Here is a 20,136-nt window from a genome sequence, read left to right on the forward strand (position 1 = left end):
ACTCCAACTGCCTGGGTTTGACTCCAGCTCTCTCACTTATTATGTGACCTTGGGCAAATTAACTAACCTCTCTGTGCCTCAGTTCTATCATCTGTAAAATCCATATAATAATAATAACCCGTATCACTGGTTATTGTGAAGATTAAATGAGATAGTGCATGTAAAGGACTTAGCAGAATGCTCTCTGTTATTGTTCTCTAAGAGCCTAGAAAGTATTCTCTAGGGCCAGCCCCATGGCTCACTCAGGAGAGTGCGGTGCTGGTAGCGCCAAGGCTGCAGGTTCAGATCCTACATAGGGATGGCCGGTGCGCTCACTGGCTGAGCGTGGCACGGACAACACCATGCCAAGGGTCGCGATCCCCTTACCAGTCTTAAAAGAAAAAAAAAAAGTATTCTCTATTTCTAATAAGTTGAATTCACCAAAAGCCTGCTTGGAGAGCCCAGAATCAGAACAAAGGGCCCTTGAGGACAGCTCCCCTTAGCCTGGGAGACATCAGCGAACTGTCCCTTGTCCCACACAACAGTGAACACTCTCTGATCACCAGGCTCCTCTTGCTCTTCGTCCTACATTCCCCTTTCTGGGGCCAGGCTGGAGAAGCTTCTCACATCTTGCTTCTCTGAACCGCTTTTCCATGTGAAGCCCCTCCTGTCTGTCGGCACATTTTTTCCTTTCTGTTTAAAGGGCAGGGTCTTCCTACAGTCCTAGTAGACATCATACCTCCACCCCACCCCCACCCAGTTCAGTGTTGATTCAATTAGAACCACTCTCCAGGCTTCGGCTGGGGCGCCCGAGGTCAGAGCCCATGTGCAGAAATCACATTAGCTTCCCTATGAATCACAACCCATCATTCCATATTGGTGTCAGCAAGATTTAAATCTTTCAATAAGAGCTACACATGCATTGTACAATTTATAGCTCCTTTTTCTTCTTTTTTTTTTTTTTTAGTTTAGAGCACATGTAATTTTATTTTCGTTTCCATTACTTTATTTGCCTATCACAATGGAAACTATATGTGTTTGCATATTTTTTCACATGACAGGGAAGCCTGCTGAGGCAGCCCATATTAACTCCTTTTGACCTCAGTTTTCTTGCTTAGCTGAAAGTCGACTACTTGAGTTCTGACCAGCATGTTTTTAAATGCTGGCTTTGGAAATCTGGCCTGGGTATTGATGGTTGACTTAACATTTCCCCTCCAATTTCCAAAAGCACCTTCTATTCAGTATGTCTAAGACCAAACTCATAATCTTACCCCCAAAACTAGGTCTTCTTCCAGAGTAGCTTCATCTGAAGGATGGCACCTCCATCCACACATCTGAACAGGCCTGAAACTGGTCATTCTTGACACCTTCTCTTCCTTGCCTGCCATATGCAACCCATCTTCAAGATTTTAGCTCCTGAACATCTCCAGAATCCATCCACTTCTCTCCATCTTCAATGCCTCAATCCTTGTCCAAGCCACCGTTGGTTTCTGAGCTAGACTATAACAATACCCTCCTGACTGGTCTCCCTACATTCCTTCCTGGCACCTTGATGGCCCATTCTTTTATTGACCACTATTGGTAAAGAAAGCACGTTCTTTTCAACTGGAAAAACCAGAGCCCCCCTCGCACTCCCAACCATCTCTACCTCCTAATGTAATCTGCTGCCTCAGTCTTTGTTGCGAAGTCAGCTAAATGAGAAGTGCTTCCTTCCCCCGCCCCTGAATAAAAAAATAAAGAGCTCTTCTTTGGATGTACTTAATGCCCACTACAATTTTGCATGAAAATCAGGAATATCTCATGTTTAAATATTTACCAAAATGAATAAATCTTGTCTTAAATAGAAAAAAGAAAGAAAGAAGTCATGTTTCTGCTCCCAATTGTCTAGCTGTGGTTTCTAACCTTGTTGCACAGGCCTCCTTGCTAAAACGCAGTACCCACCTGTGGAGACTCTAACTCATTAGGTTTCGAGTGGGATTCCAGATTCTGCATATTGAACAGGCAACGCTAAGATGATTCTGATGCAGCTAGTGTGTGAATTAGTATTTGAAGATCATTGGCTTCAGCTCGCCAGCACCATACATGGCCCATTTTAGAGACGGGCAAACATGTTTCCCACGTGAATCAAGGAATGAGTGCCAATCTGACAAATACTGATTGAGCCCTCACTATGTGCCAGACTGTTCAGACACTAGGGACGCAGTAGTGAATAAAACAAAACTCCTGTCTTCCTGGAGCTTACATTCCAGTGGTAGGAGACAAAACAAAAAATGAAATAGAAGATATGGAATGTTAAAAAGCAATGAGTGCTCACACACACACACACACACACACACACACACAAACGGGGGGCGGGGAGAAGAAGATATCACAACCACAATTACTTGAAGTTGATACGACAAGCAAACAGAGGGGACATTGGGGGGGGGAGGGGGGAGGGAGGAGGGAGGGAGGTTTTGGTGATGGGCAACAATAATCAGCCACAATGTATATCGACAAAATAAAAATTTTTTTAAAAAAATAATAAATAAATAAATAAATAAATAAATAAAGCAATGAGTGCTACAGAGAAAAATAAAGCAAGTTGAAGGGTGGGGGATAGAGCTTTGGAGGGAGAGGCAGGTTTTAGCCTAAAATAGGATGCACAGGAGAGACCTCACCGGGATAGTGGCGACTGAGTAAAGACTTGAAGGACCGGAGAGTGAGCCATGCAGTTAGCTGGAAGAAGGAAGGGCTTTCCTAGAGGAACTCGCACAGGAGCAAGCAAACTTTGCTATTCCAGCATTCTTCAAAAGAAAAATATACTCTGCAGATCCCATGTTCGTGCTAGTCCTCAATTCCAAACTGGAGAAGACATCCCCTACAAGAAGTGGCATTTCCCACCTCATTGTCATTGCTCAGATTTTCCCTCTGCCTGAAAACCTGCTCCGGACCCCTCCGCTTTGAAGCTTTACTAACTCACCCTTTTATGCTCCACGCTCTCTGGGCGTCCTCCTGCTAGAGGCACCTGGGGACAGCATTGTGTTTTCTGGTTTACACGCTTGTCTCCCCCATCCCCAAACCACACTTCAAGTTGTTTGTCTTCTTCTCATCTATTATCGTATCCTTAGTAAATAGGATATTGGGCCAGAGTTCGTTCTTAATAAGCGTTAAGTGCAGAAAAGAAAGAGTGAGGAAGGAAAGAAGAAGGGAAGGGAGGGAGGGGAGATGGAAGGAGAGAAGGGAGACCTAACTTCGTGTCAAATGCAAGGTTAGGTTTTACACAGTGGAAGACCTGCAAACGCAGGACTCCTGCCAGCCAGTCCCGTGGAAAGTAACACCCCCATTCTTCTCCCACCCCTCGATAGTCCTTGTGGAATTGCCTGCAGGTGCCGGTGAGTGATCATAGACATGGTAATAATATAATCATCTCCATAAGCAGGCCTCTCTTCTGGCTCCCCCTGACCGTCCTTCCTCCTCCCTTTTTTTTAACTTACTTTCCTCTCGCTCTTCTCAGCAGGGGTAGAAAGAGGGCCAGGGCTTCAGAGCCTCCACAATCTCCTCAGGAGCTCAGGGGCTCTTCTACAAAGCTCTACCCAGAGCAAAGGAGATGAGGTTGAGAATCCTCTTAGGGAATTTGGGGAGGGTAGCTGGACTTGGAACTGGATTGAACAGGAATCTAAAATCAGGAGGTTTCTAAGGGAGGCAGGTCTCCTGAGTTGGCCACAAAAAGACCTAGGGCCTCTGGTGCTGCCAGAGTAGGATCTTGCAAGGCCACCAGCTGGCCATGTTGTGCAGCTCCAAGAGAGCCATTCCTTCCAGGCTACAAGAAGGCTCTTTTTCCACTGGATCAGCCGGCCTGAGAGGAAGTGTATTTGGTCCCCACATCCACAGGACTCTCTCGTCCATCACACAGAGACCCCTTCTGTACAGCAGATATCTGTCCTTCACCCCATCCTCATACTACATGACCCCCAAGCCCAAGAAAATCTCCCTTCCATTGGATTTTTCCACCACCTGAAGAGGAAAATTTTACTACAGGGAGGAGGGATTAGGGTACAGGGCCTTGGGTTGAGGGAGAAATTTTGCAAAAAGGGTAAAATGGACAGAGGTAAGGGGTCCAGCTTGAGCCCAGGCAGGGCCTCCAATTCTGGAAGCTCTAGAGAAACTTGACACCAAGACCAGGTCCGGAGCCAGGTCAGAGGAGGGAGTAAACCATCTTCCTGGAGCAGGAAGTGAGGGAGAGAGAGAGCTGTGAAGCACTCTGTTTTCTTTGGCCTCCTCGAGCCCTGGAGGGAACTGGAGAGAGGGAGAGAGACTGGAGGGAGGAGGATGGGGCTGGCAGGGGGATCTGGCTTTTGTGTCCTACCCTCCCCCAGGAGATTGAAGCCGGAGGAGGGGGTGGGGACTGGAGGGGACACCCAGGCCAGGCCAAGGTCTCTGCCTGCTGCTCCCTGCAGAGCGAGGGAGCAGCTGGAGACACAGAGTCCTGGAATCAGAGGCCAGTCCAGTGAGTGTGGAGTGTGGTGGGGGTGGGAGGGCTGGAGGTGGAGGCATGAAGGGTTAGGTGTAGGAGGAAAGGGATTATCCTGTAAGCAGAACTCAAAGACTCTGGGCTGCCACGTTGAGTTCCCATAGTCTTTCCAGCCTGGATTGCCTAGGCTTCCCCCAAATGGTTCTGCTCACTGCTCAAGGGAGGCCTTGACCTTGTGCACTGCTCTCTCTACCAGAACAGAGCTTTAGGGGGGTCATCCTGGGAAAAGCTTCAGGCTTAGGCAGACAAGGGTTCCCCCTCGGGAAGCCGGACCTTCCGAGCTCCAGTGTACCTCCTCAGTGTGTGCTGGGATAGAAACAGATATCGTCATTTTACTCCTAACAGAAAGGACTTCCTTAAGGGCAGCTGCCTCCCTAGCCTTCATTCTCCTAGCGACTTCCATCCCAAATGTCATCCTAACCCCAAGCTCAATCCTAACACCCATCCATCACAGGAACCTTAAAGCAGTCTCAACCCAAACTCTTCAAAATCACTGAATTTAACCCCACACCTTGATCCTCATCCAAATTCTAAACCGTACTGTAGCCCCAACTCCAGACTCTCATCCCGATTGAAGTCATAAACCCGACCCACACATAGGTGTCTGTCGCAGAGTGGGAATTAACAAAAAAAGAAGAGTTTACATGTAGGGAGCATTTATGAGGAGTTAGGCACTGTAATAGGCTTTTTCCATTTATTGCCATATTTACTTAATATCAACCCTATGAGTTAGGCATTACTATTATCACCATTTGACAGATGACAAAAATCAAGGCTCAGAAACGTTAGGCTGTTTACTCTGGTAAGGTTCCCCCAGACGGGGATGTGACTGCTGGAATCATCCACTCCCATCAACAGTATCTTGCAGGGCGAGCATCAGTCCTTGGCTGGGATGTCTTCCGTCTGCATGGGGCACATTATGGCTGTTCTAGAGGCCAAAGACATTGAGTGAGATTTGGCCCTGAGGTTTCAGAGCCTGGAGAAACACTGCAAAGTGACAGAAGAATCATAGCATAGGTGGGGAGGATCAGACCCTGGAAAATCACCCCAAACCTGGTTAACCCCCAGCTCCACAGAATCACTGAAGACCCCACGACTGTGGCCCCCCTCCCACCACTTTGGGGGTGCTCTGTCTGATCAACCACCCCTAACTAGGCTCAGCTAGTACTTTGATCGTTCCTGGGGAATGTGACAGGCAAAATAACATTCTAAATCACCAGGTCCCAGAGCCTTCCAGAACACAATGAGGGGAGTCCTTGACCAGGGCAGGGCTGATGACCATTTAAGCACAGTAGTTTATCCCACACACACACACACACACACACACACTCACAGATGGGCTTGTTTATGTAAACTCTCACACGCTGTCCCAGTCAGGACCTCTCCAGATTCTTTTCTCTGCCCCAAACCTGACAGTTTCTCTAGTGCCATGAGGAAAGACAGTAGGAGGTCTACCTCCTTCATCCTAGAGGACCTCACTCGGGGGATGCCAGCCTGCAAAGTGCCATGACACCAGCAGGTCTGTGCCAGACCAGAAGAAAGGCACTTACTCTCTGGAGTCCTCTATTCCTTCCTGGGTCAGGCTTTGTGTCAGGGTTTTTATGGCCAGTGTGTCCGTCCAACCACAAAGGACCACATCAAGAAATGCTCAGCACCCCTCACCCTCCCCACTCTCCATCAGTCTTGAAAAGGTGACCCAGGCAGGGAACCCTGGCCACAAAGAAGCCTGGCCACAGACCAGCTGGAGGACCTAGCCTATGACCTGAGGCGCCCTGCCTTAAAAGGCAGCGCCCTCATGAATACTAGATGCTGGCCTGTAAGCACCAAACATCTTGGCCACACAACCTTGGTCCTTGTGTTACATGTTGGCATGACCCAACGCCTTTCCCACACCAGTCCAGGGAGCCCTGAGTCAGTGTGAGGTGGCCTCCTGAAGCCATCTGTGTCCAGTCCCATCTCGTTCTTCCTCCTCCCATATTCATCTCCCTCTCATATGCAGCCTGAGTGCTCTTTCTCTTCTGCCACTATCCCCATTTGTCATTTGGGAGCCATAACCTGGAGTCAGTAACAATAAGAAGTATACTTAGCTCCTGGAGGAGGAGGGATGAGTGGCATAAGCAAAGTAGGACTGGAGTAGGGAGAGGACCTGGGGAGAGATGGGGAGAGCTCAGATGGAATCTCTCCCCAGTTGTCTCTGTCTGCAACTTAAGAGCCAGGAATCCATGACTACAGAGAGGTGGGGTCTGGTGACATGGAGTCCTCCCCAGCCCTCCCCTAGAAACTGACAGCTCCTGGAGCTGGGAGCCCGCCATCCAAAGATCCTCTCCAGATTCTACAGATGCAGATAAAAGTCAGAATAGAAATAACCAGCTCTGAGCGGGGAGGAGGCAGATGTGGCCATCAGCGCCCCAGATGTGGCTCAGCTGTGGCTGCTGCCTGGGCTGCTGTGGCTGTGAACCGGAATGGGGGATGGAGATGGAGGCCAGAGGAGGGAATAGAGCTGCTTCTGGGCTCAAGGAGGGTACAGCTCTGAGGAAGTCAGAGTCATGAAAATGCTCAGCCTATCTCTGGGGAAAATAGGTTCCTGAAAGTAAATACTCCACCCTCATCCACCCAAGCTCATTACCCCATTCTACACTCTCCTCCAACTCCTGCCGCCCATCCTGACCTCAGCTTCATTGAGACCCTACTCTGCTGGCGGCCCCAGCGTCCTCCTTGGGCACCTCCTGCTGGTTCTGTCTCTGGGAAATGAAGGGAAATGTCAGCTTCAGCCCAGCAGGTCAGCCTCTGTCCTAAGCCTCGCTAATAACCAGCATTCCAGGCGCCATAAAGATGAAGCGTCCCAAGGCCTTGCTCAGGGGCCCTGCACATAAACACCCCCAATGATAAAGCTCCCTGCGCCATAGCTCATGAAGCCATTTACTTCCCACTTGGTTTTGAATTTTCATCTCTGGAGAAGTTTGCAAATCGCTAACAGTGATTGCAGAATATAATCAGCGCATTCTCAGCCTTGCCACTCTCAAACAGAGCTCCCCCAGGGAGTCGCCTACCAGGTAGCAGAGGAGGCAGGAGGCTAAAGGTGACCTGCAGAGCCTGGGATGGGAAGAAGACATTGAGGACCACTTTGCCAGCCCCCGCCCTGCCTCTGGGTGAGCTTGGCCTGGATCCCATCCGGCCCCATCCTGGTCCTGTTTGTGAAAATAAGGAGATCAACCCACACTCAGCTATTCTGGGAAGATTAGCTATCTCAACATGGACCATCTCTCCTGGGCAGGAAGTTCTTCTTGTTAAATATAGCCGAAGCCCTCACATTGCAGAATCAGCCATTTCCTTTGGTCAGGCCTCAGGAGAGGGGAGGTGGAGGAAGACAGCTGTCACTGTCCTCCATTAAGGGGCCAGAGCTACAGGACTGGGATTGCCAAGTCCCCCAACCACTGCACTTCTCATTTGCAGGCTACACAGACTTGTTCACTTGCAGAGTGCAGCTCTGGAATCAACCAGCCTCTGGGTGGAACCAGATTTTTCAGCATCATCCTGTCCTTCCAATGGGGATCTCTAAGGACAGCTTGCTGCATTTACTGCAGGAAACAAAACCTCTTTTAGAAAAATTTACCCATTCCTTCCAGTCTCCTTCAAAGAGCCAAACAAATACTTACAGAGCACCTGCTAGATGCTTCACACATTTTAGAACATCTGATTTCATCTTTACAACTTTACAAGTGTGGGAATACCACCAACATCTTAAACGGGAGGAAACAGCCTCAGAGAGGAAAAAAAATTCACCTGAGGTCACAGAGCTAACGGATAACAACGTTAGAACTCGAACCCAGGTCTGACTACTCAACCTGCACTTTCTCCTCCATGCCACACTCACACCTGAGTGGGAAGGTCCCCGTGATCACACCCAGCTCCACTCGCCTGGCTGCCTTCCTGACAAGCAAGCACCAGTGTTCACACCTTCCCACAGCCCAGGCACAGGGGTCTCAGGCGCCAAGCAAGGCCGAGGGACAGCCAGAAACATTGCTTCCCCTCCTCTCCTAGAGGAGAATGAATAGCTTTTAGAGTTCCACCTAGAATTACAGATCTATGACAATTATTTGTGTCAGATGGGTTTAAATCAAGGAAGACTCCCAGGAAGAGGGGAGATCATGGCCCGTTTTACAAAGAAGTGAAATTCTTTGTGGCAGAAAGGAGGGAGAAGGAAGCCCCAGAGCAGAGAAGGGTCCAGATCAAGGCTGGAAAAGTAGACCCACCAGCATGGGGAGGGGGTCGGGGCAGAATGGACACACACTATGTAGGGTTCAGTGGCCATCTGCAGTTTTTTCCATCCCAGAGCCCAGAATCCCGATCCGCGAGGGGGCTGCAGCAGCCCTCCTCATGCGGTCTACTCCACATTCCTCACATTCTTTACGCTCAATTAGGGAGAAATAATCAGGGGAGCAAGCAAGGCCGCAGCAGGGCAGCCATGTCCCACGCTGCCAGGACCACGTGTGCAGAAACAGCCCCCTCAGTGGAGCCAGGGGAGACCTGAGACCAGAGGGGCTGTGGGGGGATGAGGAAAGTGAGCCGGGAGGACGATGGTGTCCCTCTGTGCTCCACAGAGACGAAGGAGAGTAAAGGAAGAAAGGGGAGGGGGTCAGGAAAGAAAAGGAGCCGCAAAGGCAAGGTCAGAGCAAAAGGAAGTGTGCAGTGAGGACCCCGGCCACCCCTTTCTTAACCATGCTATTGCTTCACCATGACCCCCATCCACCACCACGACCCCCATCCACCACCACGACCCCATCCACCACCACGACCCCATCCACCACCACGACCCCCATCCACCACCACGACCCCCAGCCACCACCACGACCCCATCCACCACCACGACCCCATCCACCACCACCACCACCAGACGCCCTTTGAGACCCTACTGGATGCTAAGAATGTTATTCCCCTTCAGCAGTTAGTGTCCTGCACCAAGTGTGTCATGGGAATAGTGCCTCTCTGTGGTCTTCAAAGTACACTGTCCTTCCTTAGTCCATGGGGGACACCATCCCTGGCCTCAGTGGAACATTTGTGTTATTTCCTCCTTGGTCAGCCAAGCAAAGTCCTACTCCTCAAGGCTCTGCCCAAAGCACCCCCACCCCCACCCCGAAAGTCTTTCCTGACTTCCCCAGCAGACCCAGAGTCTCTTTCTGGCCTCCTTCTTCATGTGGTACATGTAACCAGTACAGCTCTTATCATGCTATTTTGTCATTTTCGATGTGCATGTCTCTATCCCCACCGGAATAAATAATAGCTAAACGAATGATTATTATTTATTGAGCATGTTCTATGTGCCAGGCACTGTGTTATCACTTGATAGATGACCTCAGTTAATCCTTTTAACATCCAAGTATTATTATCCCCAATTTACCCATGAAGAAGTTGAGACTTAGAAAGTGACCCAGCTAGTAAGTCAGGGAAAGGAAAACTTGGACACAGAATTGTAAAATGCCAAAACCCATGCTATTAATCTAACAGTAAGATGTTTGAGGACAGGATCTATTTTTAGCCTTGCTTACCACTACATGGCAAAGAATAGGTGTTTGATATATGAGAAGGATGGATGGAGGGATGGATGGATGATGTGGGCTCTACAGAATTTCAGCAGTGGAACTGGGTTGAGAAGCCCTCTTCCTATCTCCCTTGTGAACAATGGGCCCAACTTGTCAAACAATTTGTTAGACCAAAGACTCATTCTATATTTTTTGTTGGGTCTTGGATTATGACTACTATTAGGGCAAAGTCTGTGGCCACTTTGGAGCTTCAGTCAGTGACCATGTTGGGGCCTCAGTTTGAGATCACTGAGGTCTGTTGTCAGAGATAGGAGCCAATTTATAATCAGGGTGGGAATCAGTCTGGGCCTAGATTAGAGGATCAGTGTGCCACATGTGTAAGCTGGAGGAAGAAAACACATCTCTGCCAAGCAGACTTGCAGCTGAATAGAGAATGGACAATTCTCAAACCAGAGTCCCCTGTTCCTGGTCATTTAGAGGTGAAGAGATGACATGTGTGAGAGTAACTGCGTGTGTGGCCTAATGCGAATGGGGTGAGGGGATGTACCCAGCAATTATGCACCACGAGCTTCTCATGAGTCCCACATACATGAGAGCTCATGGTGTGGCACACATGTATGCTGTGTGTTTTGGGGCAACAGGGGCCGGGAGGGTGTAGGAGAGACAAGCACACACCTGTAATAACATTGGCTTCAGACGCTAGGAGAGAAGAAATTCCCCCAACTGTTTTATCAGAGCCCAAGTTACCAAATTACGTTGTTGTTTTAAATTTGAGCTTCTCTGCCTGCAAATGGGAGGATCTCAGGTTCATGAGCTTAATGCTTGGCTGGGCCTAGAGCTCCACTTCCCAACCCAACCGGGGCTCCCAGAGCTCCCAGGCCCAAGGAACAAAAGTCTTCTCTCTCAGGGCTTTGAAGTGGAAACACTAACTGCTCCCTTTAATTACAAAGAAACCCCCTATTGTTCCTGCTTTATTACTGACGGATGAAGATGTAGGGGGGTTGGGGGGGATTCTGAAGAGCAGGGGTGGGGTGGAGGAGGAGTGGAACAAGAAAGAAATCTCTGCTTAGAATAGAGAATTTCTATACTTGGTCTCTACACACCAAATCAGACCTCTTTCAACCCCTGATCAACAAAGATTTTACTAGGCATCTAGCCTTCGATTAGATACTATAGGAAAGATAAAAGACAGAGTCCCAGCCCTCAGTTTATAATCTAGGTAAGGGAGAGAAGGCAGGGGGACAAAAAATGGAAGATAATTGATATTAAATCAGTCCTGTCAATATAAGCAATAAGAATCTAGGATACATAGAGTGGTGAGATAGTCCCATAAGACAACCTCCTAAGAAAATTCTGGGGGAGGTGGCTAGGGGCTTGAGCTGGATGCTGCAGATGGAGAGAACTGGCAGAGAGAATAGGGGAGGGTATTCCCATATCAAGTAGGGTAAACGGCTTGGGCAAAAGCACAGAAGCAGGAACAGACACAGCTTCTTTGGAGGACAGTAAGAAAATGGGTCTGGTTGTAGAGGAGGGTGTGTGTAGGGGAACTACAGAAAATCAGGTTGGATAAAGTGGATGGAAGAGAGGAGTGGAAGACTTTGAAAGCACATAGGGAAGAATGGCCTTGATGAGATCACTGGGGAGCCACTGGGCCTTCTTGAACCAGGGAGTGACCCGATAAAAGGTGGCCCTTGAGGAGGTTAATGTGACAGCCCTATGCAGGAAGGTATGGAGGGGGAAAAGCAGAGGTAGAGAGACCAGTTGGGGAGCTCCTGCAGAAACCCAGATAATGATGGCTTAGACTCAGGTGATGGCAGCAGGATCAGGAAAGAGAAGGTGAGTCTGGGATAGATTTCAAAGGAAGAAACAAGATGTGCTGACAGAATAGATATAAGGGGATAAAGGAGTGAGTCAAAGACACCTCCAAGATCTCCAGTCTGGGAAACTAGGAGGATGGTGGAGGGGGAGGGGGAGTAGAAGTTGCCCTCTAGGAAAAGTGGGGGGCCAGAGGAGCTAATAAACAAAGTCCCTGAAAGCTTCATTCTCCCTTGCAGAGCCAAAAGATGTCCTGAATCCAGTACTTAAGGGACAGCAACTCTGGGGTAGGAAGGCCCCATTCCCTGAGACTGGGACACCATTAATGAAAACAACCTTTGTTCAATCTTCTTTTCATGCACTTCAAAGTGATTAACCCTGGGCCTCATTTGATCTTCAAAACAACCACAGCAAGTGTCATTATCCCCATTTTGCAGATGAAAAAACTGAGACCCAGAAAGGCTAAAAAACTTGCTCAAAGTCACACAACTAGTTTAGGGCAGAGCTGGGAGCAGAAGCCTTCTGACTTCCAACTCCGAACCCTTCTCAATACCTTTTGACAGCCCAGGGGAGGAGAGGGACCTGGAGCTGCATGTGCCCTGAGTCACTGAAGGCAAAGAGCCTGGGGCTCAGAGAAAGGGTCTACTCCCACCTTCAACCACACCCTCAGCCTGCTCCTCACATAGGGCGTAAGTCGGGAGCCCAGGGTTGGAAACGCCAAGTCTAATCAGACCTCACAAGCCCACAGATGGTTTGAATCAATGTGCTACCTTGATAGGAATAATGAGGAGTCCTGAAGACAGTCTTATGCCAGCTCCATCCATCTGGACAGAGAACCATACCTTCCATGAGAGTTTCCATGTCCAGGGTCCTCTCACCCCTACACCAGGCGACTCCTTTGTGAGGAAGTCCCCTGGTCCCACATCACAACTGCTCCCCAGCTCCCAACAGCAGAACCACCCATAGGTTTTCCAAAATCTCTGTCTTCAGGTTCTGATTTGACAAACTCTGATGTCTTAGGCCTTCCTTGAGATTGAAAATGGTTCCTCGGGAGAAATGAGGCACTGTGGATTATAGGCTGGGACGGGGGTATGTGGCAGTAGGTAGGGTAGATGGGCCTGGATCCAGACAAATGCAGACCAGAAAAATGTCCCACCCACTTCCTGGCAGGCTGAGTTTCCCCAACGTTGTTTCATTCACTCAACATGACAAATGTCATCATAATATTTCTTTTGCTGGGACACCTAATCTAGGACACCTAAATCTCATGAAGATTGAGATTAATAAATCTACAGGGTCACAGAGTCTCAGGAACAGAACCAGACCTACGATTTAGAAAAGGCTTGCCTTTTACTAAAGGAGCCCATCAGAGCCACGTCCCCAGAATAGCAGCAGAGGCTCTTGCCCAGAGAAGGCTCAGGCATGGGCTCCCAACCACCTAAGCGTAGCCTTTTGGGCAGGGATCTGCTTTAATGAAAATTTGGCCCTGCCCAACCCCCTTGCCTAGCAAAGCTTGATTTGAAACTTAAAAAACAATGAAGTTAATTTTTAAAAACCTTTCATTGAGTTCCATGAGACCCCTATTAATTTTATTGTTTCAATAAAGCATTTATTTAATTGTCTCCAGAAGGGCCCTGTTAAATGCACAGATGTTACCTGAGTCAGAAGGGAGGGAGCTGAGAGCCTTTTTTTCACTCTTTCCCGTTAGCACATTAGCAGGATTCTGTTATTGGATTAACTGATTGTCACCTTAAAAGTCACAGAGTAGAGCCCTGAGGGAATGAGACACAAGGCAGGTAAATTCTGAGAAGGGCAGGTCACAGTTACAGGAAGCAGAAAGCCGGGCTCATGATAAAGAGGTTGGGTTTGGTTAGGACAGAAGGAGAGGATTTTTTCTGCTGATGAGAAGACACTTGTTATTTAGTTTCTGGCATAAGACTGATATCCTTGGGAAAAAATCAGGGGATGAGCACATGACTAGATAGATGCATGGTGTCCAAACCATAGGAGAGCAAGGGCTCAGCTTGAGTTGGTAGATCTCTGGAGTGTCACATTCAGTCCTTCCGCAGTTATTACTGAGCACCAACTATAAGCTGCCACTGCTTGGAGCATGGAGCATACAGCAGTGAACACAACAAAGACCCTGCTCTCACGGTGCTTGCCTTCTAATGAGGGGAGACTGACAACAAAAACATAAAAATACACCAGATATAGCAAGATAACTGCAGAAAATGAGAAGTGCTCTGAGGACACAAAGCAGAGCGATACGGTAGAGAGCGTCCAGACGAGGCCTTTCTGCTGGGATGACATTTGAGCCTGAACAGGGAGAAGGAACCAGCCACAGGAAGATCTGAGGCCTCAAAAGAGCTCTCCAGGCAGAGAGAGCAGTGAGTGCAAAGATCTTGGGGCCCCATTTTGAGAGGAGCATTATCAAACTACTAAGCAGTCAGAGGAGCATGACAGAGGGGAAGGCCCTGGGGAGACCTCTTTCATCAAGAATATTTGAAGAAATATCTCAGGACAGAGACTCCACACAATGAGTATTGCAAAGGACAGAACACAGGGCTGCCCACCACAAGGAGTGACTGTGCTGTTTGCCCATCAGGGAGGAGTCCTGCTTTGGTCTGACAATTTGGTGGGACCAAAGACTCCAACTTTTTCACCGTTACGGATCTCTTTTATCCATCCTGCTGCCCCACAAACACCAGATTTTGAGAGAGTCCACCTAGCTGGGTACATTTACATAACAACTAGTTTATTTCTCTGTCAGCAAGAGATGCCCAATGCATGATATAGTTCTGGCCACAAGCAAAAAAAGGTAATGTTTTCTTTGACTGGGCAAGCTTATGATGAAATAGATATAATTTCCTATAGGTTTCCTGAAATATTGACAGCAGCTCATGGCTACCCCCTCCCAATACATCTGCAGACTCCTGGAGACCTCTGAGCTTCAGGCTGGGAACTACTATTTTACAGTCATACCCAAGGTCCCTTCCAACAAGGGGACTCTCTGAACCATAAAGCACAGCCTTCTTATGTTCAGGACTCAGGAAGGAGAATGGATGTGGCCTAGAGAGGCTTTCTGGAAAAAGGAAGCCTTGAGATGGTCCTTGAAGGATAGGCAAGCTTTGGATAGGTGGGGAAAGGGTGTCTTTAGGCAGGAGTAGCAGAGCTTGCTCTAAGATTGGTGAAGCAACCAGCCAGGCTGCAACCCAGACTCAGGAAGTACTTGTGGGTACAAGAATAGAAGAGGTAGGCTGCAACGGGCTTTAAATGTCAAGCTAAATTATCCTCCAAATGATGGGGAGGCATCAAAAGTTTTAGAAAAGGAAAATGATGTTTTGGAAGCGGTGTTCTTTGCAGATGAACCTGGTGCCCATACTTGCACTGAAGTGGGAGGAGCACATTTAGGAAACCCAATCAACAGCACAGATGTGGAAGGAAGAGACTGGGCTTGCGAGGATGGCAGTGGGGAGAAAAAAGTAGCAACTCCTAGAGACATGTAAAAAGCACAGGACTTGTATTTGAGTTTGGAAACTTCAAAGAGACTCTGAGGTGTCTAGTCTTGGAGCCTGGTGTTACAGAAATGATAGTCACTAAAGAAAGCTGGTGAGAGAAGGAAGTGCTGAAGGCACGGGGCATCTTGGGAGCCTTCACACACTGCATGGTCCCTAGTGGTTTGCTCTGCAGTTGGGGTTGGAGGGGCAGGCAAGGTGCCACTCACAACTTACTATAGATAATCTCCTAATGGAGGAATTTTGTATCATTTTTACTTCCTTTTTTTGTGCTTTTTGGAATTTTTCAAATATTTATTTTAATTCCACACAGACTCCCAGAGTCTCGTTAACCCTTCGTAAACCATCACTCCTCATTTGTTCTCTCTCCCCCGAGGGCCCACTGGTGTCTCTTGAAAATACTTCATAGGGTTTTAGTCTCCTGAGTCTGTGGTTTTCCATATGGGGTAGGGGATCTCTTCAATGTGCCTCTTTCTGTCACTCTCCTTTTCTCCCCACTGCCCCCTGCCCCAGCAGGGTCTGCTTCTATCTTTTAAAGGCTCAAACATCATCAGACACTTATCTTTTAACCAAACTTGTTGTGCCCGGCTTGGAAAGACTGACCTTGGGATTTTTGTAGCTGAAATCAGCCAAGCCCGGCCACAAACTAAAATGCAGGACAGAACAGGGAAGAACACGAACTCTGCAGTCAGAGGCATTTGTGTCCAAATTCGGGTTCTGCCTCCTAATAGCTGTCTTCAGGCACCTTACCTAACCTCTCTTATGTCAATGTTCTCATCTTGAAAATTGGAGATAATAATAGTATTTATCTTCTAGAGGTATTAAGTGGATCAAATGATAATGAAATGCATTTAATAAGTGTGCTCTATCATTAGTATTAATAAGAACTATAAAATAATAAATCTTTACGACCAAACTTTGTTGCTTGGAAGCAAAAATGACCTTAATGAACTTCCACCTTTGTCCCCATTGGTGACATGTATTTGTCTCTTTACCTCTCCCTTTGACTGGAGTTTTCTTTTTCTCTCAACTGACAAAAAGCTAAGAAAAGACTCTAAAGAGGGCCTGAGTCTTCGCTTCTTGATTTCGTGGTGGTCTGCTCTGCTGCTTACGAATGGTGTGACATTCAACAGATTCCTTAATCTCATGAGCCTCAGTACCATCATCTATAAAATGGGTAAAGTAAAAGTGACCTCGTAGTCTGTGTCAAGAAGTTAGACAGTTCCTGGTGCACAGCAGGCTTTCAGGACATGACAGTTCTCCATCAGAGTTCCAGGTAGGGGACAGCTCCCAGCTCTTTCCTGCCTGTCCACCCCCCAAACCCTCTCCCCTCCCCCAGACCTTCCACATTCTCCTTTGTATTAGTCCCTGATGATGTGGGGTGAATCTTCCTAATTACACTGTAAGCTCCTGAGGGCAGAGGCAAGCCCAAGGCCTCCTTGATGTAAGGAGCAGTCTTCCTCCTGGCCTGGGTCCAGGCCAGCCTCCTGGGGTAGCCAGGGAAGAGGGAGATCATTGTCAGCCCTCCAGAGGTCCAGAAACAGATGCACAAACTCAACAGTCCCTCCTTTCTTCCTCTTTTCTCTCCACCTCCCAAACAGCAGCCCTGAGACTGCTCGAAAGGAAATGCTTCTTTCTACTTGACCATGGCCTGGAAGAAAAGTTGCCCCATTGACTCGGGGTACACTTGGCTTGGTCAGAGAAGGTGTGGAATGTTAGCTCCTCTCCCCCGGCCCCCATGCTCCCATCCCCATCCCCTCTGGACAAAGACAAAGGCCTCTGCCCTACCAGCCCCTGCTGCCAGAGTCCATCCATCACCATTGATCTGGTGGCCAACTCTCCATCCTTCGGCTGCTCTACCTGCCCAGGAGAACATGGGGCTCAGCCCTCGCTGTTCTCTCTCCCCCAAAGAGTCTTCAGGACAGAGTCTCCATTCAGGGCAGGGTCCCCAAGCATCAGGTGATGGCTCTCAACAGGTACCTCTCGGCCTTCTCTGCAGGCATCAACTCCCTCTCTAGCCTTCACCCCACCCTCCCAGCCCCTGCTCCTCCAACAAAGGGAACAGCGAAGGAGAGGAGCACACATTCCAGGAAGCCAGAAAAGGGGGAGAAAGAGAAATGTCACAAAGCATCTCCCTGGGCTGGCAGGTGAGACTGAGCAGGAGAGAGGAGAAAGGAAAAGAGAGCCAAGCCCCGGAAGGGAGGCTGAGAGGGACTCACTGGACCACAGGCGCAGAAACGAGACAGACGGACCAGCCCAAGCAGTGAGAGCCCTGAGAGCCCACAGAGCCTTTTGGTTTCTGGGTTCCAGGAGGGCCTCACCCTCTGACAGGGTCGTGGAGCTTAAACAGCTCATGTTCCCAGCCTGAGACCCACAGAGGGGAACTAAGCTCTTTTCCAGAAACGGGTGGAAGGATCTCTCCTGAGCAACAGCTTTCTGTTTTTGCCTGACTACCTCTCTCAGAATTCAGGGTTTTTTTTGTCTCCGAGGATCTTCATCTTTGTCTCTGTTTTTTCTTTCTCTCTCTCTGTCTCTCTCTCTCTCTCTCCTGTCTCTGTCTCAGATAATTTCTTGGGGACTCTGGCTTGGGGCTCCCGCTCTCCAGTGTGTGGGAAACCTGACCTTCATCATCTGTTTTTTATATTTTGGAAATGTCAGCTCCACTTCCTACCTGGGGGAGGTGGGGGAGGAGGAGCAGACTGTCTGGCTCCACCCCTTCCCCCCTCTTTTCAGAATCAGTCCCCTGCCCCAGAGCCTTGCCCTGGGGAGAACAGAGCTGAGGCTGTCCCTGCTATCAGCCGCTGTGGCTTCGGGAGACTGAACCCAGGCCCTGATTCATGGTCTCCCTGCTGCTCACTGCAGGGTGGGGGAGGTGGTGGGGCCTCTTCTGATTGCCCGCTGGTTTGCTGATTTGGGAAAAAGTGAAAATTCCAGGCACAGAGAGAGCCCAGGGGGCCAAGACATTTCACCAGTAGGAACCAGGATGGCAAACGGTTCAAGTCATTTCTGCCTCCAGGCAGAGTTACAGCCAACCAAGTTGTCTAATACGTTGTCACAGATGTTTACTTGCTTAATATTACTATTAATACTAGTAACAGACTACATATACTGAAGGCTTATCCTATGTCAGGCACTTTATGTTTTTGCATTTCATCCACTCAACAACTTTATGTGATGGGCACTATTATCATCCCCCATTTTCCTAATGAGAAAACTAAGACAGAGAGGTTAACTAATTTGCCCAAGGTAACTCAGCTAATGAGATTGAATCTCTGATTCCAAGTCCCAAGCTGTTTCCTCTACATCAAGTTTTCCAAGACCTGAGAAACGTATATTCTATGTTTCCTTCTAAAGGAAATAAATCCACAGAACTCTGAGAATATACCCTCAAGACTGCAGAGGCATTGTCTCTAATCACTGCTTTCTCGGAGACCTTGAAGAACTGACTAGCAAAGATTAAGTGGAAAGGCCAGAAGAGGGCATTTCAGGAAGGAGGAACTTGGAGAGGGGGCACTGATGGGAAAAATGTGGATGATGGCTGCAGGTCAGGGCAGTGTGCAGGAACCAGGCTGGAGAGTCTGACTTTGTTCAAGGAATGGCAAGGGGAGGACAAGGATAAGTGGGGGGCTAGGTGCAGCTCACAGAGGCCTGAATACCAGTTCAGTTTATCCTCCAGATTTATGAGTAGGAGAGTAAAACTCCAAAAGAGATGTTTGAGACCTGGGCTGGAGGGAGAAGGGTAGACAATAAAGAAGGCTGCTGGGAGGTTGGTATACCAATCCAGGCAGGCTAGGATGATCTGACAGGCTAGGATGATTCTGCAACAAGAAGGTATTTAAAAGACACTTCCAAGGAAATTTAGCATTTTGGAGTATGGGCCATCTGCCCCCTTCTCAGGATTGGAATGCAAGTTCATGTTTTGGGTGGGGTGGGGTATGGTAGAAAGAGGGAGAACAAGAAAACAGTACTTTCGAAGCACGGAGCCTTCTCACACTAGCACTGACACTCAGGTCTGAGTGCTGCTGGGAGCCCAGGCCAAGAGTGGAGGGTGGACAGGGGTCTGTAGGCTCTAGTATGAAGATGGCACTGAGGGCTCTGAGCTGGACACTGGCCTGCAGACTCTGGCCTGTGAGGCCCAGGCCATGGGCCCTGCCTGGTCTTCGGAGGGGTGGGCAGACTGCAGATCAAGGGCCTGCAACAGCAGCATTTCACATCTTTAAATTCTTTGAAATGATTCCTCTCCCTGGGTGGCACCAAAAAAAATAAAGCAAACAAGCAAAATTTGGTTAAGAACTCAAGAACTGCCAACTCAGAAACTCTAATCTGTTCAAAAAGTTCAATCCCTTTCTTTCAGAAGCCAAAATCCTATTTCCATCTCAGATTGTATATGTCTGCGTGTCTGAGAACTGCTGAGGGAGACAGAGTGAGTGTGAGAGGGAGACAGTTGAAATGTCTTTGTGCCTTTGGGTGAGGCTACTGCTCCGTGGGCTCATGTATATGCATTGTACGTACATTTGTGCCTGTTTCTCAGGCCTCTGTGTGCCTCAGAATTTCAAACCATAACAGAAACATTGAAGCTTGGCAAAGGTAGCACAAGAATAATTATCTAATTTCAGAACGTGTTATTATAATACCTACATGATGTGTAACAAACTTAACAATGTTCACGTTATATTCACCCATTCTGAGATGTAGACCCACAATGCCAAGTCCTGCCCTCAGAGGCTTCTCCAAGACATGAGAGCACAGCAGGACCCAAAGAAAGCTCTTCATG

Source organism: Cynocephalus volans, chromosome 14 (genome assembly GCF_027409185.1).
Source record: "Cynocephalus volans isolate mCynVol1 chromosome 14, mCynVol1.pri, whole genome shotgun sequence".
In the NCBI taxonomy this organism is placed as follows: Eukaryota; Metazoa; Chordata; class Mammalia; order Dermoptera; family Cynocephalidae; genus Cynocephalus; species Cynocephalus volans.